The sequence below is a fragment of the Rhinatrema bivittatum genome, chromosome 7, assembly GCF_901001135.1.
Source record: "Rhinatrema bivittatum chromosome 7, aRhiBiv1.1, whole genome shotgun sequence".
NCBI classification, from domain to species: Eukaryota; Metazoa; Chordata; class Amphibia; order Gymnophiona; family Rhinatrematidae; genus Rhinatrema; species Rhinatrema bivittatum.
Genome location: NC_042621.1, coordinates 2730160 through 2755999, shown reverse-complemented (window position 1 = coordinate 2755999; position 25840 = coordinate 2730160). Strand labels below are relative to the sequence as shown.

At 47.0% G+C, this 25840-nt stretch overlaps 1 long non-coding RNA gene across 1 annotated transcript; it reads left to right on the top strand.

Annotated features, from left to right (window-relative positions):
* Positions 1-3616: 3616 nt before the first annotated feature.
* On the top strand, positions 3617-24570 carry LOC115094949. Its single transcript, XR_003857643.1, has 3 exons — positions 3617-3797; positions 13169-13275; positions 23612-24570. It is a non-coding gene; the product is annotated as an uncharacterized LOC115094949 (long non-coding RNA).
* Positions 24571-25840: the final 1270 nt, after the last annotated feature.

Below are 25840 nucleotides of genomic sequence, written 5' to 3'. Positions count from 1 at the left end.
AGGTGCGTCTCTTGCTGAACATTATACGCTTGGTGGTATGGTCCTATCTGGTACTTGGATTGATGGTAGTAACCCTGGAAGTGGTATCGTGGGTGAGAGTACATATGCATCCTCTTCAGCACTCCCTGCTGTCTTGTTGGAGCCCGCAGTCTCAGGACTATTCGATTCAGCTCCACCTGCTGATGGAAATCTGCTCTCACCTCCAGTGGTGATTGCAAGCGGATCATCTAAGAAAGGGAGTTTCCCTGAAATTTCCAGACTGGTTAGTACTCATGACAGATGTGAGCCTCCAGGGTTGGGGAGCTCACTGTCAGGAACTAACAGTGCAAGGGCGCTGAAGTACAAAAGAAGTTTTTCGGGAACATCAGTCATCTGGAAGCCCGGGCAGTCCGGTTGGCATGCTTGCAATTTAGCAGTAGGTTGCAGGGTCAAGCGGTCTGGATAATGTCGGACAAGGCAATGACAGTGGCTTACATCAAATCGGCGGGGAGGAACCAAGAGCCAACAAGTGTCACAGGCGATAGACCAACTTATGAAATGGGCGGAAGTGCATCTTCAGGAGATCTCAGCCTTGCTCATTGCAGGAAAAAAGAAAGTAAGTGCAGACTTTCTCAGCAGGGAGAGTCTGCACCCAAGAGAATGAGTATTATCAGCGAGGCATTTCAGCTGATAGTGGATTGCTGGAGCTTTCTGTTTCTGGACCTGCTGGTGACTTCTCGCAATGCGAAGGTTCCTTGATTCTTCAGTCACAGGAGAGATCCGAAGTCCTGGGTATTAATGTTCTCATGTAGGACTGTCCGGAAGACAAGCTGCTGTATGCTTTTCCCCCATGGCCCATGTTGGGTATATTAGTTCGGAGGATCAATGGTCACAGAGGGATGGTGCTTTTGATGGCACCAGATTGACCCAGGAGACCATGGTGGATCTGTGTTGGCTATGCTTGATTCCCCCCTCCAGTTTCTGGCGCACAGGAATCTGTTATGGCAGGGACCTGTTCTTCACGAAGATCCGACTTGGTTTTGTCTTACACTATGGCCCTTGAGAGGGCTCACTTGCTGAAGCATGGATATTCTACTACAGTGATTACCACCTTGCTACAAGCAAGAAAGTTCTCCACTTCTTTAGCCTATGTGCGGGTGTGGCAAATATTTGAGGCTTGGTGTGAAGATCAGAGAGTGCTTCCTCATTCAGTTAAGATCCTTCTCATTTTGGAATTTTTCAGGATGGATTGAATAAAAGGTTGGCCCTTAATTCCTTAAAAGGTACAGCTCTTGCCTGTTTCAGGGGTCAGGTAAATGGTGAATCCTTATTGGCTCATCCAGATGTGGCCCATTTCTTGAGAGAAGTGAAACATCTTCGTCCTCCCTTGCGATTACTGGTAGCCTTGTGGAGTCTTAATCTGGTTTTGGATTTTTTGGTGGGCCCTGTGTTTTAAATGATGCGAGCCTTTCCTTGCGGTTAATGACCTTGAAAACGGTGTTTCTGGTGGCGATATGTTCTGAATGTTGAATTTCCAAGCTGCAGGCCTTGTCTTGCCGGGAGCCATTCCTTTGGGTGACTCCAGGAGCGATACAGCTACATACTGTACCTTCCTTTTTGCCAAAAGTGGTCTCAGATTTTCATTTGGATCAGTCCATTTCCCTGCCGTCTCTGGATAGGGAAAGAGATGCGGAGGAATACTGCCTGTTGCGACCCTTGGATGTGAAGAGACATGTTGTGAAGTATCTGGAGGTTTCTAAACCTTTCTGAAAGACAGATCTCCTTCATAGTGGAGGTAAACAGGGCAAGCCAGCTTCGCGGGCTACAATAGGTCGCTGGATAAAGGAGGTAGTCATGGCTGTGTATGTGGCTGCTGAAAAGCCATTGCCTACTCAGGTTAGGGCTCATTCCACTAGGGCTCAAGCAGTTTCATGGGCGGAAGTTAGATTGTCTCCCATTGACATTTGCCAAGCTGCGATGTGGTTCTCCGTACACACCCTTTCCAGGTATTATCATCTGGATGTGCAGGCCCAGGAGGACGCAGCCATTGCACGTGCGGTTTTGACAGGCAGCCTCCCGCCCTATTTGGGAGTAGCTTGGGTACATCCTATGGTCCTGAATTCATCTGTCTGGGTGCTAGGAAATGAGAAATTGCTACTTACTTGATAATGTCCTTTTCCTTAAACCAGACAGATGAATTCAGCTTCCCGCCCTTGGCTGCCGAATGATTGTGCTATGGTCCTCCTGTGCGGTTATGTGTTCCAGGGGTTATTGTTAAGTGTTAATCCAGTCCCTAGACTGGTGTTGATACATCCTTTGTCAGAGCTCAGTGTTTCCTGTTGGCAGAGTACTGGAATGGTTATCTGTTATTAATCAAGCTTTTGCTAGTCTGTCCACAGTTGACTTTTGACGAGAATACTGGCAGGCTGACGTTACTGCAGGAGTATTTATACCATGACATCAGCTTTGCTCCATCTCCATCTGCTGGTAGAGGTGCATAACCCACTGGTCCTGAATCCATCTGTCTATATTAAGGAAAAGGAAATTTATCAGGTAAGTCATAATTTCTCTTTTTTTTTTAACTTGGTTTTATCCCCACCTTTCACCTCATTATTTATGAACCTCCCAACTCCTCCCCATGCCCCGGCCACTCAGGAACGTTCAGTGGCCCAAGGACTGAAGGCTCTGTCGGCACCACTTTATGACCGGTAGGGTCTGCTGCTGCTGTACTGGCAGATGCCTCTGCTCACCCCCACTCTCTGCGCACTGACCACCTGGCCTCTGCATCAACCACAGGCCCTATCAATAGCTTCTCAGTGTCCACTTCAGACTTCTCAAGCTGGCCTGTACTCTCCACATATAAGGGATCCCAGGTGCGCAAAAGTCTTCATGAGTAAGCAATTCTGCCTTCTCTAGTGCACAGAGATAAGCTTAGTCCAGAAAGAGAGACTGAATGTCACAAGCTGTACGATGCCCTGTGCACCTGTTGTTCATGGATCACTTCTGCTGGGTGGGAAATCTAATTTTTGACTTACATGGAGCATTTTTTCCCTAATGTGTTTCGGGCAACATGACCTGCTGTGATCCTTGTGCCAGACTAAATCTGACCAGGCCCTAGCATTTCTGTGCCATTGGAAGTTTAGAGGTGATGTTACTTGCCTGTCTTTATGCAGACGTAGCAAATAGAAGATTATCTGTCCATGCAATCAGGTATCCCACGTAGCAGAACTTTAAGCAGCCTGCTCTCATCTGATAAGTACTTCACAGACTGCATAATCTAAAGGAACATTGCAAATCTTGGCCTGCCTGGGGGTTTTGGAGGTTCAGGCTAGAAAATCTGCCTCTTCTCTTGACCAGCAGGACTGGGAGGGAAAGATGATGAAAAGGCAGAGGGGTGAGTGCATCTCCCTTTTAGAAAAGAAGACACTTATTAAAAAGGTAAAGACATTACTTCCTTCTTCTGTCTTCCTTCTTTAAGATACACACAGATCCGTGGCTCTTTCATGTCTGTGTGCACATGTAAACTGAAAACCAGACTTAACAGTGCCTTACCTGATCATTTGGCTGCCGTGCCGCATGTCACAGCAGGTTTCTGGACCGCAGCAAACGTTGGGGAAAAGTTACTTCCTGCGCATGCATTTCACTCTGGATCCTGGCTCTGCATCTTTCCTTTTGTTAGTGGTTGCATGGAAACCGTCCTGCTGAGCTGCATTCATGCCCCAACACCAGTTGACTTTTGGATAAAAGCAGCAGAGGAATTGCTGGAGAGTCTTCCAGGACTGATCCTCTCCGCTAGGCCCTCCGTGAGCAGAGACCTGGTAAGTTGCTGACCTGGACAGGGCCGTGACATCTTCAGGCCTGGGTTTGTCAGGGTCAATAGGAGGTTTGGTGTTAAGTCTGGGTTTGCACTGAACCTCTCTCATCGCCCTGAGAATGGATGCATATTTAGGTCTGACTCTGTAGGATGTGACATTTGTAATTGAAGTTCCTAGCATGAAGCTTTGCCTGCCTGCTACCTTTATCTAGTTAGCTTGGTTTGGTAGTTTGTGTGGCTTTCCTATTTATATTCTCAGCCCCTTGTTAACCTTGACATTTTTGCTTTTTCATCCTTTTTCACTCTCATTGTTTCTTTTCAGTCATGTGCTGGCCAGTGGTCCCCAAACCTGTCCTTGGGACCTCTGGTCCTTTGGGTTCTTGTGATACTCATTCAGAATAGTCTCTCTGTGGTTGGTCCTACCCTATGGAGAGCTCTTTTCCCTGCCCTTTCTGGCTTATGTTCCTTTAAAAAAAAAGCTGTAAAGACCTTTCATGTTTGAAAAGGCATTTGGTCTGTCTGCAAACAGCAGTTGGCCTCTAGCGCTGTATGAGTCTTGCTGGGCTGTATAATTTTATGCATGCCTTATTGTTTGCTGCCTTAAACCGTGGGTGCAGGTTAGAACTCTTTTTAAAATAAAAAAATAAATAAAATGACATATTTGCATACAGTGCATGGACCTGTGTCTCATGCCTGTTTGTAAAAGATACCCTGAAAACCCGGCTGGCTGAGAACAGGAGTAAAGTGGATATGGATCAGCTGGACGTTAATTCTCCGGTTAACATACTGTAAATCCAAAAGTCAACCATGGTTCTTGTGGTGTAATGCAGAGCCAGGCAAAGATGTATCACCATTCTCCTCCTCAAACTGTGACTTGAAAACTGGCAGCTCTGGTGCACCTCCTCTCTCTATGCAATTTGCCTCTGCTTCCCTCGCTCTCTCGGCTGCCCTCTATCCCACTCTTCAGTATTAAATTAATTTGCCACGAGAAATTCTGAGTACAAAGCCAGCAAATGGTACTTTCCTTTTGGCCTGGACTTCCACCTCCCATCATCTCATGGGCCCTTTCTTGGAGCTCGTGTCCTTCCAGCTAATCTTCAGAACTCTTTTCTAACACCAGGCATCAGATGCTGTATTTCCTTTCTGATCTCTCGAATCTAAGTTCATGTTTCACTTCCGCATCTTACCATTGAGGCGTCTGTGTTCAGGAGCCATTCTCTAGCCTTAAATCTGAATTCCTCCCAAGAAACTCACAGTCCCAAAAATCATTTTTAGCTTTCCCAGCTCTCCATTTTACGTCTGTTAGACATTTTCCATCTTCTGGGATCCAGCCACCTCAATATTTGTATTCCTTCATTTGTGCCAGTTTCATTAATTTAGGACATTTTTCTATGGCATTAGACATTTTGCTGATTAATTATCACAAATGTCGTTATCTTGGTGTGCAACTGCATTCTACAGATGTAATCTAGTTATCTTTCATTGCATTCTTGTCTAGCTTAGGTACTATATCCATACAATTATTTCAAATTGTGAATTAAGAAGTGCAAAAAAAGGGATTTTTAAGCATGAAACATCTTCCAACAGTTTGTGAATTAAACTAAACTCCTTAAATATATTTTTTTAAAGTGTAAATGTACAGAAGAAGGTTGTGGAAGTGATTTTTGTGTTTTTATTTCATCCCCGCTGACTCTCCTCTCTTCCTGGGGCCCTAGGAGATGCCTCAGCCCTGCACGGACTCATGGCCTGAGGAGGTGATCCCCCGGCCTATGCTGAGCATGTGACCCAGGAGCCGGGTACATCACACATTTTCCTCTTCTTTTTCAGGCCGTTTGGCACTGGTTTTAGGCATGTTGGTCAGTGCCTGTTGTCGATGGTTGGTCTGTCTGTCTCTATCTGTACGCTCATTTCAGCAGCACAGTGAAAACTGATTTGCCTGGAAATTGCCCCACTGCACGTCTAGTAATAGTTGTCTGGAAATCCTGCGTTTGGTTCAGATTAGTCTATTTTAGGGACCAAGTGAACCCCTAAACACGCCTCTGCTTAATGCAATGCCTAACTGTTTTCATCTTGTTTAAGTATCTTTTCATTGAGTTTTTCAAATTATACAGATAAGACACAGACAGGATCCTCCCCACTGGTTTTCTGCACATCTGAGAAACGTTTTGTCACTTTGCTTAACCTTCTCAGGTCTTTTCTTCTGCTCATGCCCTTTCAGCTTTCCCACTCTTTTCTATCCTTGCTTTGCAGGTCCCTCCTTTGGAAACCACAGCGGTTTCTGTTTAATCTACTTTCCAAAGGAAGACGCGTAGGCTTAAGAGAGAACCGCTTACGTGCGTGGGTGTCGGCATCACCCTCCCTGCCAAAGTAACTTTTCTGTTTGGTATCCTAGCCGCACCAGATTTTCAGGATCTGCCAAAGGGTTCAAGAGGATTTTAACTGCGCAAATGTGTGGGGGATTCACACGCAATGCACAGTTCTGTTTCACAAAGATTTACCCTTAAGCAAGGGACTGCTCCATGTTAACAAGGTTGGTTCTCTTGAAGGCCAGGACCTTTATCTGACTCCTGTCTGCCTTTGCTCTCATATCAGACTACACTGTCTGGTGAGCTCCTGCCTGGACGCTGCTAATATTTTCATTATTTGTAGCAGGGCCAGTATCCTCCACTTCCTGTGGGGCTCTTCAAGCGCAGACAGTGAGTGGGGACTAGGACTGAGGCAGGGTCTCTGAACCGGTTGTGTACATGCTAAAACCATTCCCCTGTGCTGCACAGGGAGTCTGACCCGTTAGCTTCACATTTTTTATTTAATTTAAAAGGCTTTATTTCCCTTTATAACTCAGAGTCAAATAGGGTGCGTTACATAATATCAGAAAGAGAAATTAATATGAACGTTTTAAACCAATGTTAATATGTCATGGAGAGGAGGCACCGGGCCATCCTGAATGCTCAATGGACATCTCAGCTGGATAATTCTTTGCTTGGTCCGGTAAGTGTCAGCTCTAAAGGCAGAGCTTTTGATGCATTTCTTTTGCTGAAGCAGAGGTAAAGGGAAAGCTGAGGTAGATTCTAGGTGAGCGTGCGTTTGAGTTGCTTCTGGAAATATAATATGTAGAAAGAGAGCCCATCACAAAACGATCAAGATGGCAGGATCTGAGCTCAGTATCCCATTCACCCCCTCTCCCTCCAAACACCCCCTAAAAGAATCTTATGGGACCCCCCAACGCCTAATACAGCTCCACCTGGGGCTTAGTGCCTGCTGGGACTGCGTTGGTGGTTGTGTTTGTGAGCAGGTGGGGGGGTATGGGTGTATGGGTGTTTGTGAGACTGGGTAGAGGGATAGGGGTAGGGTCTATGGAGAGGCCCACTCTCTCCCCCTTGTACTCTCCAATCCTCCATGTATCCTTCCCTCTCCCCCCACTGTAATGTACTTCCCTTGCCCTCCTCCCCATGCCTTAACCTCACATTTGGCAGCTGCACTTCTTCATTTTCTGGTTGGGCCTGCCCTCCCCGCAAGCCACTCACCTCCCTTCCTCTGGATCCACAGATGTCTGCGCTGTCTAGGCTTGGCCTCCCTAACCATTGGTGTTGGCCCTTGGAGCCAGAAAACTGCAAGCAGAACTGCATGCTAGCTGCTGCCCACCTGTGCATGCACAGACAGTGGCACAACGTTGACAAACATCAATCAAATGAATTGCCTAGAGAGTGAGAAATTTGAATGGGTAAACTAATGTGGTTTTGGCTCAAGCAGATTTCTAACAGGGAGTGGAGGGGGTGTTGCGAGTCCTCTGCTGTCACATTTTCTCTCTGGGGGACTTTCCAGTCTCTCAGCTATCCAGGCAGGGGTTGATCCCCAAGCTCCAAACACAAAGGTCACACTGATTTAACCTTCCTATGCAGTAACCCCATATAAGAAAAAATAACTCCTTTGCCCTATGCAGAGAGACAGTGCTATTAACTTTGGCTCAGGTTAAATGCTGTCCCCTGAGACCTGAAGTGTTCTCACAAGGCCCAAACTTCCACATATATTTACCACAAATGCAAGACCGTGAAATTAAACCAAATGTAAAGATGTAGTAGGCCCAGGTACAGATAACAGAGAGAACTGTTTTGGCCCAGTAAACCATTAGACTGGTGGGGAGGCACTGAAGAGATGCCAGTCTTCGCCAGGTCTTTTACACACTGTGTTAATGTCCCTACTGTGTGCTGAGGCAAAGATCTAAATTCCCATCTACTCTATTAACTCCTCACACCATGTGTACGTTGGAAGACCAGGCACGGCCTTCACTGTTCTTCCAGCAAATACCACAGAACAGCCTCCAAACATCTAACATTCAGTAAAGAATCAGTTCATCAAAACAGCAAGCTCAAAGGGAAAAAAACAACCAGGTCTAAAGGATGCACTCCCACCAGCTGTACCGACGTGGAAGTGGCGTTGGTTTGTCCAGGAAACGCAGCATCAGATGCACATCGCACGCACTAAATCACTTTCCCATCCAAGAACGGGTTTTAACGTGCACAACGGTGGCTGTTCAATCCTGTTAGTGCACCAGAAACAAAACCAAGGCAACTGCCCTCTGCCTAAAAAAAAACAAAACCCGTTGACTGTCAGGTTCGACTCACTATGCCTGCTCCCCACTCCTCTAATCTCGTCAATCAATCCTCTGAAAGGAGGTCACCAGACAGATTGAGGGGCAGGATTTGCCTTTTAGGCTCTTGCCTCTTTATTTTGTAAACTAATTCCTAATAAAATCCAGGATACTAGCTTGCCCTCCCAGAAGAGGTGGAGAGGCCAGAACGGTAACCAAGGTCAAAAGAGCTTGGGATAAACCCAGAGGACCGCTGGTGGCTTGAGGATGGACATGAAGAACGGAGGTAAGCTGTGGTTAATTGTCGGTATAACATTTCTGTATGGAGAAGCAGTTTACAATTACAAGCCTGAACAGAGGGCCTGGGGGAGGGAGGGCGCAGCAGTTACAACCCTAAATATCGGCTGGGCAGACTGGCTGGATCCTTTGGGTTAACCTCCCGGTAGTGCCACACCGTGGAGAAACCTCTGCAAGGAAGATGACGGTAAATCACAGCCCCACCCTGCTGGTGATGTGGAAGGTGTTTAAGAATGAAACATCTGCCAAGCCCTTAGCTGCCGGTGGAACATGGCGACTCCTTCCTATGCCGGGCAGAGTCTGCTAGGATCTCCCCTGCCCTGCAGGACCCTGAAGCTTTACCCAGTCTGGTCCTTGCTGGAATGGCGATTAAGAGAGGACGCGGGAGAGAGCTTCCCATAACTCAAAGTGGCAAACATGGCTTCAAGGCCCAGGGCATGCGGCGGGGGAGGGCTCTCTTGCACCTAAAAGGGATTTCGGGTGCTGCTGTCCAGCCAAAGTGTAAAAGATCAAAGTTTGACCTGTTTAGTACAAAAAAAAGACAAACTGCACTTGAAAATCACTGCAAGCCTTATTCAGCATTGATTTGGCTTGGTTGGGGTTTTTTACAGATCAGCCCTAATTAGAAAGCTCCCTTTTAGGTATCCCTTACCTGCAAAATGCGGCGTGGGCATGCTTGGTTTAGGCTGCGTGAGAGAGGACTGGAGGGCACCAGCAGGGCAGCCGGAACTGCTGCTGCTCCCCCATTGAGTGCCAGGCCAGGGGCTGCTTTGTTTCCTGCTGGAGTCCAGAGGAGCTGGGCAAGACAGAGGGACTCCCGCATCCTGATCCTTGGGTTTCACAGCAGGCCTGCAAACTTTGCATGCTTTCCTGCAAGTTTTGTTGCATTTGCATGCACAGCTGGAAGTCATTCACCCTTTCAGATTTTATTGATGCTCACCGAGCCTTAGTGGCTCTTTGTAAGCAGCCTTTTCCATTTGAGCAGGGCTTTTCAGAGACCTGGAAGGCTGCTTCTGGCTTCGAGATCCCTTTAAAGGAGCTTTGAGCAGCTGTAAGGGAGGAAGGCGTAAGCAAATAGTACCCGGTTTCTAATGCATGTGAGAGGGAGGAGGTGTGATCTGCTATGGAGGTTAGAACTAGCGAGTCCCGGGTTCTAAGCCCGGCTCTGCCACGGACTCCCTGTTTGGGCATGACAACCCTGAAACACAAACCTCTTTTTACCTTTCTGTCTGGTGGATGAGTTATCAGAGGGCAGGGAGTCTGGCTTTACACTGGGGATAGGTGAATTGTTCTGGTTCGACACCGAGCAATCCCAAAGCTTGCAAAGAGCAGGACAGAGGACTCGGCGAGAAAAGCTGACTTTCTTCACCTGAAGGGAGCAGACTCCAGGTACATTACCTGCCCTTACAGGTAGGAAGCCTTCCTAAAAAGCAGGGACTGTCCATTAAGTGGCTTTGTAGTCTGTACAGGGCTGCGTATAGACATCTTGATGATGATAATAATAATATTGCTAGGCATAATATTACAACAGGGCACGGCTAAACAATGGGGCTCTGCCTATGACCTTCAGCTCCTTCCTTTCTTACCAGGTCACTTCTCTCCTGGGACGTGCACATGCAGTACAGGAGCCTAAACCCTTTCTGTGGCAGTAGATCCTGTGCTATATACCAGGAGGAACTATTTAAAGGAAAAGGAGCAATTAAACAGCAAAGACAAGCTCTGTTCCCTTGGAAGAAATCTTAAGCCACCTTCACATGTGCATTCTAAGTTCTGGGATTACTTGTCTCTTCACGTTTGCCTCATTTCCTCTGGGGGGTGGCCTGGAGTGAGACTGCTGAAAGCTGCATCCTTATTCTCTGAGGTCTTGTTATCCAGCCCCAGCAGATAACCGAGCTCTGCCGGGCACTCAAGTATCCTTGAAAGCAGTGCATGGACTTTACAAGCTGAACCGACACCTGAATGCACAGAGAAGTCTTGTACCATCTGCATGCAGGAGTTTCTTTGTGACACAGGTGGGAGCCGACTTCTCTTTTTCCTGCACTGTTCTCCTAGCCTTTCTCTGCAGGCTGTGGCAGCTTGCATTGGATCAACAAAAATAATTATCCAGAAGTGTGTATATAAATCCCTTCAGCTGACATTAATATCCATGAAGAAGGCAACTGTACGGTGTAGACAATTCATGCACAGCCTCTTGTTTGGAGAAGTCTTACAGTTGGACTAATCAAACGGATCCACGGCCTGCTATCTCCAGAAGCAGTGCCATTCCTGGAATTCTGCACCGGGGAATGGAATGCAAGCTGTGCGCCTGGGGTCAGGCCTCTCCCCAGACCAAACCGAGTGGTGCCCATTGTACCATCATGGCAGCAGCCGACGGCCGGATTCAGGCATCGCTGCCCCAAGACTGTCACTGAATGCCAGCTGGGAGGGGACACAAAACAGGTGATGAATCCCCAGGGTGGCTGTGAACGAAGGCTCCTGGTGCCAGATCCCAGCCTTGCTTCCCACTGAGCTGGAAGCCCAGAAGAGCAGGAGGAAACTGCATCCCCCCCCCCCCCCCACTCGAAAAAAGAAAGAATGGCATGGAACATACCTGCCTCTGACAAAGAATTGCAACCACTGCGACAGCTGGATCTCAGTTCGTATTAGTGGGATTTATCTGTGTTTATACTTTGTGGAGTTAACATAGGAACATAAGCACCAGGCTGGGTCAGTCTAAGGGCCACCGAGCCCAGCATCTTGTCTGACAGTGGCCAGTCTGGAATACAAACCCCACTAGTTGATCTGTTCCTTATATCTCTCTACCAGGGATAAACACGGATTTTCCCAAGGCTACCTGGCTAATAACTGTTTATGGTCTTTTCCTCAGGAACTGATCCAATCCTCTTTTGAACCCCCACTGTGTCTTAGTTGCCTTGACCTCATCCTCTGGCTACAGATTATTCCATGGCTTGATTGTGCGCTGAGTGACAAAACACTTCCTATGATTTGTGTTAACTCTGCTGCTTGCTAGTAGGACCCGTCTTTGTCTCCTGCGCTGTCTGACATCTTTCTGCAACCTTGGGGGAGAGTGATGTGATTGGCAGGCCTTCAAGGGTACATTTATGTAAATGAGACACACATTATTGCTCCATGAGGTAAGAATATTATTAAGGCCCTTTCAGTCCTCAATCAGGGTCTTAAGGCAATTTCACAATGTGTTGATCGTGAATAGACAAAAGCCAGAGATCTTGAATACTGGGAGTAATGAGTTGAGGTCTGGTCCTCTTTAAAGATACTACCTAACGACGTGTCTTCGGCTTCGGTGGTTAAAGATCTGGGGGAGTTGTTTGATCCAGTTTATAGTTTGGGATAACAGGTATCACAAGCTGTTTGGTCAGGCTTCCTAAAATTGCAGTCGGTACGGAAACTCTGTCTGTTTTTTGGTCTACAATTTATAGAGAGCAGCGACCCAGGTCCTTGTTTTATCTCTTGAGAGAGCTGATATTGGGGTGTCTTGGGGTACTCTGACTTCACTTTTATTACAGGCATTACATTGCCTTCTGATCACTGCTCACTTGTCACTTAACGTTTTGATCTCTAAAGATGATGGTCCGGTGTGTGTGAAGAATGAATAAGGCCAGTACACTCCGCTCCGTTATTGCTGGTCTGGCCGAAGAGCTTTGCGTTCTCTGCCCATAGTTATGGAAGTTAAGAAAACGAGCTCACAGGGTAGGATTTTTCAGTAGTGGCTCCCACTCTAAGAAATAAACTCCCTTGGCATATTAGCAAGAACAGAACTATTGCCATTTTCAAAAGCTGATAAAAGTTTGGTTGTTTCTGTGAAGGGGGTTATTTGTATGGATAGCAATTAGTGCTGGTTTTCCTTTGGACTGCAACTTTCTAATCCGGGTTTAGTGCTGGCTGAATTGGCTGCTGCTGCTGCTGCTGTTTTGTGGTTTGGATTGCTTTGTTATTATTTTGATTGATGTTTTTATATTTTAGTATTGATTTATGTTTGTAATGCATTGTGTGTATTGTTTTGCTTGATGTTACTTTCCTGCATCGCTTTGGACAGCCTGTAGTTGGCTGGGGAAGAGGGTTTAGAAATATTTTCAATAAAATCAATAAATAAATAGATTGGGGAACATGGGAGGAGGGGGGAACGATCAACACAGATTTCCTATTATCTCAGCTAAGGTAGCTGCACCTTTAGCTTACCAGTTGAGTCTCTGGTTAACAGATTCCCCTATGGTGCTGCCGTGAAAGTGGAACGGGTCACAGGGGAGAGCCGCCTGCACATCTGGCCAGGTGTCAGCACGAAGAAATGCTGCTTCTCGGCAGGGCATACCGCAGAATGCCATGACATCAGAGAGCGCTGCAGTGTACATCAAAACCACTGCTTCCTGTTGTGCAGTGATGGGAAATTAAAAGCAACAGCTCTTAACCCTAACCAATGAGGAGATGTGGTCTGCTCTGGGCCTGTTCTGATAAGCCTCTTTTTGTGTTTGCAGGAATATGAAGGGTGAAGACCCCAGTGAGCGCTGCACCTCCTCCTCCTGAGCCCTCCTGACATGAGGAGAGCATGAAAACATGGGCCTAGAGCTCTCATGTCTGCAAGGTAAGGCGGGAATGGGCCTGGCTTGGGTTTGGGAGGGGTTGCTGTCTTCTACAAAACTCCTAAGACTCAAGCTGTTGTGAGGAGGCGAGAGAAGAGATAATATCGCAAGTTAACTATTAGTGCTGCAACTTTGTACAGAGAAAGCAGAAAAATCTTCCAGTGCTCACCCAAAAGTTCAGCACCCCCCCCCCCCCCCCCCCCGGCTCCTTTCCAGTCTTCGCCATCAGGAACATCCATTTCCAGGGTGGTGCCCGGAGGAGAGCCACTCCTGGAGGGAGGGGGTGTGCGTGTGATGTGGTGATTTAATATAAAAAAAAAGGTACCGAGCCTGTCGTTCATCCCCCGTGCTGGCAGGTCGGCTTTTTGGGTGTGCAAGCAGAAGGCACAATGACCTTCCAGGATGCAGTGCTGGATTTGCACCCCTGATGGGAGGGGGCACTAGTTACAGAGCCTGAGTCATCAAGGTACCTTCCCCCATACACACAGAATGGGGGGGGGGGGGGGGGGGAAAGCCATCAGTGAATCAGATTGTGAGCCCTCTGGGAACCGGGAAATCCCTCCAGTACCTGAACATAATCCGCTTTGAAGGGCCGAAACGGCGCAGTATAAATAAATACACGGTTTTGGTTTCCGTACTGGGCGCTGCCTAGCCTCCTCAGCCAGCCCAGGCCGCGGCGTGGCATGACACAGCTGCCCAGCCCTTGTTTTGGGGTGACATGCTGGAATGTTTTGTGATTTTCATTATGAGCTGAGTTCCAGGTTTCAAAGAGCATAACAAGCAAATGGTCTCAGTTTACGGTACTCTTTATAAGGTGCCACCAGTCTGGCCAAGGTAAGATTAGCCCTAAAAACCCTGGCTCTGCTCAGCAGGCAGACTAATAAAATGCTTTCTGGTGTAAGGTGACACTTTCTGCTTAACTGAAAAGATTACAAATACCACTCACTCTTCATTTAGACTTTCTTTATCCCTTTAAAGTTCAAATCTTTCTGAATTAAAGCAGGGATTTTTTTTTTTAATTAAAAGCAAAATCATGGGATATATTGGTTGATATCTGAAGATTTTTTTTTTTTTTTTAGATATTTCTTCCGCGGCCATGTTTATATCTGTGATGAGCCTGTGAGAAGAGGGCTGCCCAGTGTAGTGTAGAGTCCCCTCCCTGAGAAGGCAGGCCTGACGCAGTCGCTCCCTGCGGGCGCAGTTTCAGGAACGAGCAGAAGGCAAGGAAATTATAAAACAAAGTGTCCGTAGGCCCCCCCACCCCAGCCCAGAGAATATTGTACCTGACGCCCGCAGAACAGGACGGGATCTTCCCTCCTACCTCTCCTAAATGTTGGAGCGCTCATGAGGCCGGTGCCACCGTAGGTCACGTTGGGTACGACTTCCCCAGTACTCCACGAATTCCGGGGGGGGAAATAATAGCCTCGGCAGAACAGGTTAAGCCATTGCTGTTGTACTCGGGGGGGGGGGCCGGATCTGGCAGGACCGGAGCGTGGGGCAGGGAGGCCGGAGTAACGTGGCCACACCCCTGTGAGGTGGTACTCGGGTGGGAGCAAAGCCCCTCTTTGGCACAGGCATTCAGCACCTCTGGAATTGGGCAGTGGCCTAGGCTGGGGCCTGTCCCTATATCTGGGCCTGGTTTTAGCCGCAGACCTGTTGGTGGCCCTGCCGGGCCTTCGCCAAAGGTCTGTTTTGCTTTCTCCGGGCTTCCGCACCTGTAGAAGGCGTTGCCATTAATAAGCAGGTTACAGGTTTAGCCCTAGCAGCAGAAAAGCTAACGGAGGTAGACAATACAAATATCAGGAAGCTTTGTACTTTTTTTTATTCAGTTCCATTGAACATAAAATGATCGTGTTGGTAATTCAACCAAAAGCAAAGAGATTTTGTCCTTTCAAAATATCTTTTTTTCCCCCAAGTGACCCAGTTCAGCTTTTGTGGAAATTAATTAGGAAACATTGTACAGCACTTTCCCTTTCATTAAGCTTCACCGGTTTCCCTGCTGCTCCCTATTCATGCGGTGAACAGAGAGATCGCGCCCCCTCCTCTCAGAGACTTTCACCAATGCCGCTGCTCTTTCTTTCTTTCCTTGGAGGGTTTTTCGTGGAGAGGAGATTTTATTTTAATCTTCGTGACATGCACCCAGCCGCTTGCAGGTGGGAATTGTGCTCGATAGGATTCTTGCCTTTCACAACCTAGCGACGTGGCCAAACCGCTCCATCCAGTCTGCCCAGCAAAGCGTTCGAGGTGGCACCAGCCGCTGCGTGCAGGTTACCCCCATTAAAGTTACCCTAGGTTACCTCAGTTCTTCATTTCCATCTTCTAGCCACTGGGGATCCGTTGTGTTTATCCCACGCCCCTGTGCCCTCACCAGTTCTTCTAGAAGGGCATTGCACCTCCCTTTCTCTCCGTACTTTGCTTGAGTGTTCCCCCTTCGAGATTCCTTTCCACTGGAAAAGGTTTGATTCTTGCGCATGATTAATACCTTTCAGGTATTTAAAAGTCAAACCCCCTCCCCAATGTTGCTCACAAAAGATGTTAAACAGAATCGATCTCTGAGGCGCTCCACTAATCGCCCTTCCCTCCTGAGAGGGAATCCCATTTACTACTTCCCGCCGTCAGCTGTTGCTCAACCAGCTTCTAATTCATTCCACCACCAGCCTATTCGTTTTATTCAGGAGCCTCCTGTGCGGAATTGTATACAAAGCTTCGCTGAAATCCAAATAAACCACATCCAGCGCATGCCCTTGATTTAATTCTCTAGCCACTTTATCAAAACAATCAATCAGATTCATCTTCACTGGTAAAACCATGCTGCCTCGTATCCTCCTTCCCACTGGCTTGTGGGGATACTTCACTGTCTCATCCTTCAGCAGAGTCCTCCATTAGTTTTCCAACACTGAGGTAACGCTAACTGGTTTATAGTTTCTGACCTCCTTTTATGCCACTACTGTTGTAAAGCGGGACCCCAGCCGCCCTTCCCCCGTGTTGTGACCCCCAGGGCTGTCTCCAAGGATCTGCTGGACAGGTGCCTTCAGTGGAGCTCCCTCGGCATCCTGGGATGTACCTGGTCCGGTCCCATGGCCTTGCTCACCTTCAGTCCTGCCAGTTCCATCCAAACGCTCTTCTGTGAAGGGGATTCTGTCTACCCCACAAACCGTTGCCAACCAGCCGTGGTCCTCTTCCAAGGTCTTCTTTAGGGGGCAGCAAACGGAGTTATTTGTTTACTATCTCTGCTTATTCCTTCTCTCTCTCTCCACACACTGCTCCTTGAAACCTTTCAGTTTCATATCTGAAAAATATCTTGTCTCCTCACTTGACCTCTTTACCAAACCTTTCTTCCACTTCCTGATGTCTTTCCTTGTCTCTTTCCAATTCGCCAGATATTCTTCCCAGTGCTCTTATTACTAAGGATCCTCCGCGCTTATCCCAGGCTTGCTTGAATCCCATTACAGTTTTGTTTTTTTGCTCACCACTACCTTCACTTGGGAGCCATTCCATGCATCCACCATCCTTTATGCAAAGAAATATTTTCTGACGTTGCTCCTGATTCTACCCCCTGGAACCTCACACCGTGACCTCTTGTTCTAATCTAGAGCAGTGGTTTCTAAACCTCTCCTAGGGGATCCCCCAACCAGTGGGGGGTTTCAGGATATCTACAATGAATATGCATGAGATAAATTTGCATGCACATTGTGCATATTCTGAAAACCCAACTGGCTGAGGGGGGGGTCCCCTAGCAACAGTTTGGGAACCTCTGTTCTAGAGTATTCTTTCCTCGGAAAAAGGTTTGCATCCTGTGCCTGATTTATACCTTTGAGGTATTTGATTACTTACAAAAATAAATAAATACATTCTGGCCCCCCAGTTTCCTCCTGCTCCTTTGTATTTCTAGTTCATTGGACCCAGGTCTTGGATTTGGCACCAGGAGTCTTCATTTGCAGCTGCCCTGGGATCTTTCCTAGTGTGGTCATCGCAGTGATGGTCCAGGGGCCCAGTGTGGAACCCAGAGCTGAATTTTTAGGGGGGGTCCAAGGTTAGCATGGCTGGGCAGTAGGCACACAGATCCAGACCCTACTAGTTGTACTCTTATTGATCAATAATGCCTTAGTACGCACCCTACAATGGATTTCTGAGTGGTTTGCAACAGCCATCATGCATGAGTGACATTTTAAAGTAATTGAATTCTATTATTTCAAGCACTTACCAAGATTAAAAATACCTTATTAATCTGTATTAATTTAGTTTATATTTATTGCAGTTTATAGATACACATCATGCAAAAAGTAAACAAAAAACACTTCAGAAACATCCGATCCAATCACGTAACAAAACAAATAGCAATATATTCTTTTATGAATCCTCTTTCCAAAAATGCATAAAACTACAATAAAACAGCAATAATCATATGACATGCAAAAAAAAAAAAAAAGAATTCAAATATGGTGTCACTTCAGTGACAGCAAAACAAATTCCCTTCACTGCCAAACATTTTATGAAGTAACACAAATCCTGCAAATAAATAAATACAACTTTACCATGCCAGAACAGCAGTAACTCTCAGGACTCAAAAAGGCAGCAAGGCAAACATTACACCAGGCCCTAGAACACTAATACACCATCTACTGGGGAAACAGAACAAACCCGACTGCTACAGAGAAACTACACGCTAGCCAAAATACTGCATCTCTGTCACACATGCACAACACAGACAGACCCTTACCTAAGACAGAATAAGAGACTACAAATTAGAAACAAACAAAACTGAAATGGAAAGCCTGAGAAACCAGACTCTGTGAGCACTGGAATACTGAAGAAAAAGCAAAAAACAAATATATAAGAAATGCACATTCCCAAAGATGGCATATTCCAATTGCTGAAAGGCAAAATAATTTATTTTACCTTTGTTGTCTTATCTTATTTTTCTAATCAGTTGGTTCCAGTCTCTTTCTCCCCCCTTGTTCTTTTTTTAGGGTCTCTTTTATTCTGTCTGTCTTCTTTCCTTCACACACACACACACACACGTTCTTTCACACACATGCTTTCTCTCACACAGGATCCCACTCATCCATGCTCTCTCACATACACACAGATTCGCACTCCCCCCCCCCCCCCCCCACACAAACACATATAGGCTCTCAGTCTTACATGCTCTCTTTCACATGTGGGCTCCCACTCCCACATACACAAGTTCTCACTCCCACATGCTCTCTCACACACACACACACACACACACACCTCAGGTAGTCTCTCAATCACATCCCCCCCAAGCAGGCTTCCATTCTCTCACACACACTACCATTCACATTCAAACACACAAACACAATCACAAAACACAGGCAGGCTCCCATTGGTAGCAAAGGGGGGAGCCTCTTCTGCTGCTGCTCCTCGTGTGCCTGCCCACAGTATTCCAAGCTTGCGTGGCTAGCACTCCTGATCTCGCGATGCACAAGATCAGCTGGCTGCAGGGATTTTGAATGCGCAGGGCCGCCCGGCACACGTGGAGAAGCAGGAGAACGGGCACCTTCCAGTGAGGTTTCTGGGTTTTTTTTTAATATATATATATTTATTTATGGAATTTTTACCAAACATTACAGGTAAATTTAAAAGAAAAATACAAATAGGAATTGCAGTTTACTTTATTATGTTTGAATGTAGCAAAGTAAACAATTACAAAGAAAAAATTTATCTAACGTAATTTCTAACTGCTAGTTCTTTTTCCTATGTAATATTAAAGTAAAAGAAATTCCAAGGTATAAATAAATTTAAGCGGATTTACAAGAAAGAGAACGGATTGAAATGGAATAAATTTCCGTGACTACCTCTATAACTTATTATATCTTTACTTTTTATTCTGGTTTTTTTTTTCTTGGACTGTCAGCTTCCCGTTCCTACTCCTCTTCTAGGCAGCATCGCAGGCCTCCTCCACGTCTCAGCCGCCGGTGGGATGAGGTCCACTGACAGCCTCGCGGCCCTCTTCCTCCTCCTGCCCGGCAGGTCCTCTGGAGCCCTGTGACAGGGCCTCTCTTCTTGGGCCGCCGGGCAACGCTGGCCCACCCATGGCTACGCTATGCAGGAGCCATGCATTTAATCATGGGCCCTGAATCCTGCCAATAGGAGTTACTGTTTATCGATGAGTACAACTCGCCTTCTCGCCCGGGAGCTCTGAATGCTGCTTCTTCTGCAGCATTCCCCACCCTGCTTGAGTTTCCGCATGGCCGTGCATAGCACCAGTGGGATAAACCACCTTTCACGTATTTGAACGTCTCTCACGTATTTGAACGTCTCTCTCATGTTTTCCCCCCTTCTCACATAATTTGGTCTTTTGGAGTGATGTAGGCCCAGAACCATTTTGTTGACCTTACTCTAGACCATCTAAGGTACAGCCTCCAGAACTGGATTTCAGTGCTTCAGGTGAAGCCTCACTGACAACCTGTGCAGCAGTATCGGGATGTCTTCATTTCCTGCTGGTTCTGCTTCTCATAGTGAACCCCAGTATCCCTCAGGCTCTGGCTACTGCCTTGTTACACTGTTTCACCACTTTCCAATCCACAAACCTGCAAGGCCTTTCTCCTGGTTGAAGCATGTTAGTGTCCAAGCCCCACCCCACCAAGCACTGCCTCCTTGGATTTCGGCATCCCAAATGCTTGGAGCTTTTCAAAGGCTGGGTACCTCTTCTGTTTGAGGAGTAAAGTAATTCTTAAAATACAAATTTTATTCACCCAGCTGGACCCTGCTAGGCCCTATCAGGTTCTGCAAGGCTCCAGCACGGTCAGCAAAATAATTTGGAAAGGAAAAGCAGAAGAGGAGGAGGTCCCATTTCCTGGAATGTGTCAGCAAAAAACTTTAGATTAGTAAAGGTGGGACATTGCTTTAATTCCCCAATCTCACTCTGCATCTATCTGTACTCTCCTACTTCTGTCTCTCTCTGTCTCTGCATCTATCTGTACTCTCCTACTTCTGTCTCTCTCTGTCTCTACATCTATCTGTACTCTCCTACTTCTCTCTCTCTCTCTCTCTGCATCTATCTGTACTCTCCTATCTCTGTCTCTCTCTCTCTCTCTCACTCTGCATCTATCTGTACTCTCCTACCTCTCTCTCTCTCTCACTCTGCATCTATCTGTACTCTCCTATCTCTGTCTCTCTCTCTCTCTCACTCTGCATCTATCTGTACTCTCCTACCTCTCTCTCTCTCACTCTGCATCTATCTGTACTCTCCTACTTCTCTCTCTCTCTCTCTGCATCTATCTGTACTCTCCTATCTCTGTCTCTCTCTCTCTCTCACTCTGCATCTATCTGTACTCTCCTACCCCCTCTCTCTCTCTCACTCTGCATCTATCTGTACTCTCCTATCTCTGTCTCTCTCTCTCTCTCACTCTGCATCTATCTGTACTCTCCTACCTCTCTCTCTCTCACTCTGCATCTATCTGTACTCTCCTACCTCTCTCTCTCTCTCTCACTCACACTCTGCATCTATCTGTACTCTCCTACCCCCCTCTCTCTCACTCTGCATCTATCTGTACTCTCCTACTTCTCTCTCTCTCTCTCTCACTGGATCTATCTGTACTCTCCTACCTCTGTCTCTCTCTGTCTCTCTCTCACTCACACTCTGCATCTATCTGTACTCTCCTACCTCTGTCTCTCTCTCTCTCTCTCACTCACACTCTGCATCTATCTGTACTCTCCTACTTCTGTCTCTCTCTGTCTCTGCATCTATCTGTACTCTCCTACTTCTGTCTCTCTCTGTCTCTGCATCTATCTGTACTCTCCTATCTCTGTCTCTCTCTCTCTCTCACTCTGCATCTATCTGTACTCTCCTACCTCTCTCTCTCTCTCTCTGTGCATCTATCTGTACTCTCCTACACCTCTCTCTGCATCTATCTGTACTCTCCTACTTCTGTCTCTCTCTGTCTCTGCATCTATCTGTACTCTCCTACTTCTGTCTCTCTCTGTCTCTGCATCTATCTGTACTCTCCTATCTCTGTCTCTCTCTCACTCTGCATCTATCTGTACTCTCCTACCTCTCTCTCTCTCTCTCTGTGCATCTATCTGTACTCTCCTACACCTCTCTCTGCATCTATCTGTACTCTCCTACCTCTCTCTCTCTGCATCTATCTGTACTCTCCTACCCCCTCTCTCTCTCTCACTCTGCATCTATCTGTACTCTCCTACTTCTCTCTCTCTCTCACTGAATCTATCTGTACTCTCCTACCTCTCTCTCTCTCGCTCACTCACACTCTGCATCTATCTGTACTCTCCTACCCCCCCCTCTCTCTCTCGCTCACTCTGCATCTATCTGTACTCTCCTACTTCTCTCTCTCTCACTGGATCTATCTGTACTCTCCTACCTCTGTCTCTCTCTCTCACTCACACTCTGCATCTATCTGTACTCTCCTACCCCCCCCCCCTCTCTCTCACTCTGCATCTATCTGTACTCTCCTACCCCCCCTCTCTCTCTCTCACTCTGCATCTATCTGTACTCTCCTACTTCTCTCTCTCTCACTGGATCTATCTGTACTCTCCTACCTCTGCCTCTTTCTCTCTCTCACTCTGCATCTATCTGTACTCTCCTATCCCTCTCTCTCTCTCACTCTGAATCTATCTGTACTCTCCTATCCCTCTCTCTCTCACTCTGCATCTATCTGTACTCTCCTACCCCCCCTCTCTCTCTCACTCTGCATCTATCTGTACTCTCCTACCTCTGCCTCTCTCAGTCTGCATCTATCTGTACTCGCCTATCTCTCTCTGCATCTATCTGTTCTCTGCATCTATCTGTTCTCTCCTACCTCTGTTTCTCTCTCTGCATCTATCTGTACTCTCCTATCTCTCTCTCTCACCCTGCATCTATCTGTACTCTCCTACCTCTGACTCTCTCTCATCCTGCATCTGTCTGTACTCTCCTACCTCTGTTTCTCTCTCTCTCTCTCTCACCCTGCATCTATCTGTACTCTCCTGCTTCTCTCTCTGCATCTGTCTGTACACTCCTACCTGTCTCTCTCTCTCTGCATCTGTACTCTCCTATCTCTATCTTTCTCTGCATCTATCTGTATTCTCCTACCTATCTCTCTCTGCATCTGTCCTAACTCGGACTCTCTCTTTCTCTGCATCTATCTGTTCTCTCCTACCTCTGTTTCTCTCTCTGCATCTATCTGTACTCTCCTGTACTCTCTCTCTCTCTCTCTCTCTCTGCATCTGTACTCTCCTATCTCTCTCTTTCTCTGCATCTTTCTGTTCTCTCCTACCTCTGTTTCTCTCTCTGCATCTATCTGTACTCTCCTGTACTCTCTCTCTCTCTCTGCATCTGTACTCTCCTATCTCTATCTGTTCTCTGCATCTATCTGTTCTCTCCTACCTCTGTTTCTCTCTCTGCATCTATCTGTACTCTCCTGTACTCTCTCTCTCTCTCTCTGCATCTGTACTCTCCTATCTCTATCTGTTCTCTGCATCTATCTGTTCTCTCCTACCTCTGTTTCTGTCTCTGCATCTATCTGTTCTCTCCTGTACTCTCTCTCTCTGTACACTTTGCCATTCTTTCCACGTCAGTGCTGGTTCTCCACAGTCTGCTGCCATTTGAAGGAACAGTTGGTGCTGCTACATGCAGAGCAGCCTGGCTAATTCATGCGTGGATTATCCATATGCCCGTATATCTGGAGCCTTAGCTGGCAATTCATTTTGGGCCTTGTCCAGTCTGTCCTACTGCCTTTTTAATCTTGGGGATTTTATTTTATCAAAATAAAAAAAAAAAAAAAGGATTATGTGATCTGAGCTGTATTAAGTGTTTGTGCAGTCAGTGGCTGAGAAATGAACGTGGGGTGCAGAATGTATCTGGGCTGCAGCCGCTTTTCTCATGCAGGTCCAGTGATTTGCTTGGCTCAGAGGCTATTCCTCTCTGCCTCACAAATTTACCCAAAGCATAATCTGCTCATGTTACAGATTTGTTTTGTCAACCTCTGATGAAGGGGTATTTCTTTATTTTTTATTTTTATAACAATTTCATTAGCCAAAAAAAAAACCAACAAACCCCAGACAAAACAGCTACTATACAATTGTAAATATTACAACCCAAGCCTTAGCGTATATGTTTAAGAATAAACAATTGCAGATGGAACACAACAAATCTGGATGAAAAACACTACATTTTGCCTACTGGCTCCCACTGTGGAGCATCCCAATACTAGCTGCGACCCTCAGTCTCCAAGGCTGTGAAGCAGACTGTATTCACAGGGCCAGATGTTCCTCTTCTCATCTTCCCACCATCGCCCCGTGTCCTTTCATGATGGCTGAGGGTTTACTAAAGGACAGCTGTTGCTGGCTGACTGCTCTCTCTGCTTCCTTTTCCAGGATTTAAATTGTGTATGATCAGAGAAGAGGACCCTGCGGTCCCAGGCGACGGCCACCTGTGCGTTCCTGACATCATCATCACACCCCCTACCCCTACGGGTACAGCCACGCCAAGGGAGACAACAAAGAGCCCAGGGGCAGATCCAGCACACAGCAGCAGCTGAGAAACACCAGGAGGAGGGCAACAGGGAGACACTGCTGGAGGCCAGGGGCTTATGACAGGCCGAGGAGGACCCGGACAGGAGAGCTGTGAGCTGCAGCTGGACATTAGAGAAAGGCCCCTCCTGCACTGGGAGATCCTAAATACTGACAACATGGACCTGGAGCCTGCATGAGCGGCTCCTGCTGCTATTCAGGAAGCGTGCTAAGAAATTAGCTGTGAACCGAGCTCATGCCAGCAGAGCCTGTAGTCGCTTGTACCCTCCATCTCTTATATCTGATAATGTAAACCGCTGTAGGCACTTTGATTCTTATACAAGATTTCTGACTGGCAGTGCTAGTTCAAGTGTAAAATGGTTCACTTCGGGCAGAAAGTGTGCAAATACCCAAAGAAGGGCACTCAGGGGGTCAGTTTGGGTATGGTATGGCCTGACTTCCATGGATGGCGGTTGTATAGTCACACTTGATTGACGTAACAACCAGGAAGTCTCCCTGTTCTGTGGTATTAAGCAGAGTGTTTCTCCATAGCATGCTCCTGGAGCGTAGTGTACGCAATATTGTCAAGACAATTCATAGAAGGCTAAGGTGGAAGGAGTGAGCATTATTAATTTGCACAAAAAGCTGCACCTGATGGAGCATAAGAAAATCACCTACTGAGGGCTAGCAACAATAGACTAAAAAGTACTTCCAGGTCAGAGGCAAATTCAGGATCCAGTAGAGCAAGTGGAGGCTGTTTTGTTGTCTACCGATGAATCAGAAAAAGTATTTATTTTACCTGAAATAAAACAGATTTATTTGGCTTTCTGGCTTCCCTCTGTGCCCTTCCTTTTGCCTGCAGGTCCCTGAGATCTGTTTCGTAAGGTGGGAAACGTACAGAGATGTGGCCATTTATAGAATCATTGATGCGATGGGATGGGATATCGGGTGAAAGATCCTACAGGAACTCCCAGAAACCTGCCCCTGATGCAGCCGAGGACATTAATGTAGCCCCTGATTCGGTATGCAGTGCCACCGTGGTGCAGGTGGCACGCTCAGTCCCTGGGCTAAGTCCTAGTTCACTTGTACTAGCCATTTCAATCCCTGGGCATGGATCCTCTCAATGGGAGGAGGATTAAACTCCAGGGCCCAAGAAACAGCAAGGGGATAAATGTCTTTCTCTTTGGGATCAGTCGCTTTCACTCATTCCCGTGGTTGTACTCGCTGTTTGCTGCAGTGGCCAGCCCCATAAAGCACCCTGGAGATTGGAGTGGGATATCCCAAAATTAAAACCTTTCTGTAATATAAGTCCTCAATCAGATCAGCGGGTACTCTTCAGCCTGCCCTCAAAACAATCCAAGTGCACTTCTGCTCTCTGTCCTGTCCCTGTGAGTGACTGTCCCTCAAGGTGGCAGGCACCAGGAAATACCCAGCCCTCCAGGTGGTGGAAGATGGGCTCCTGTGATACTGGGGTTCTCCTTCCGATGTTAACACTGGACCTTTTCGCTTGGAAAAATCCACACACTACAGCAAAAATAAAATCTTTACTCCTTCTCCCTGGCAGGAATGGTGACAAAAATTCCTGCCAACAAAACACAGGAACAAAATCCTCTCCTTCACAGGCTGCTCTTTCATGTAAGAAGGAAACCACAATCCCTACCTGTACTGAGAGATAGGAGCACAGATCCTCCATTTCCTGCTCTCCTCCAGGCAGGGGGGAATCCTCTTAGAGGCAGGGCACAGGAATCCACAAAAAAGAGAATTAAAAAACCCCCAAACTCTTCACATTAATAAACTGCGCCAGCTGAGACAAATCCTGCCAGGGAACTGCCTCCTCCTTTCTCCCTGGTATCAGGCTATTTCAACCCTCCTTCTCCATAATAACCCAATTCAGAATGCCACACACCAGTTTCCCTCTCTGCCTGCTGATGTGCAGGTGGCTTGATGAAGCAGGAGGGTAGGTTGTCTAAGAACGCCGTGTAGGCAAAGATATGGATTAGACACCAGAAATAGTCCAAACGTTTCTTTATTTGAGTGGAGACAAGAATTCATATAAACGCCCGACTCGGGCCGAGTTTCGCCCCACTTGGGGCT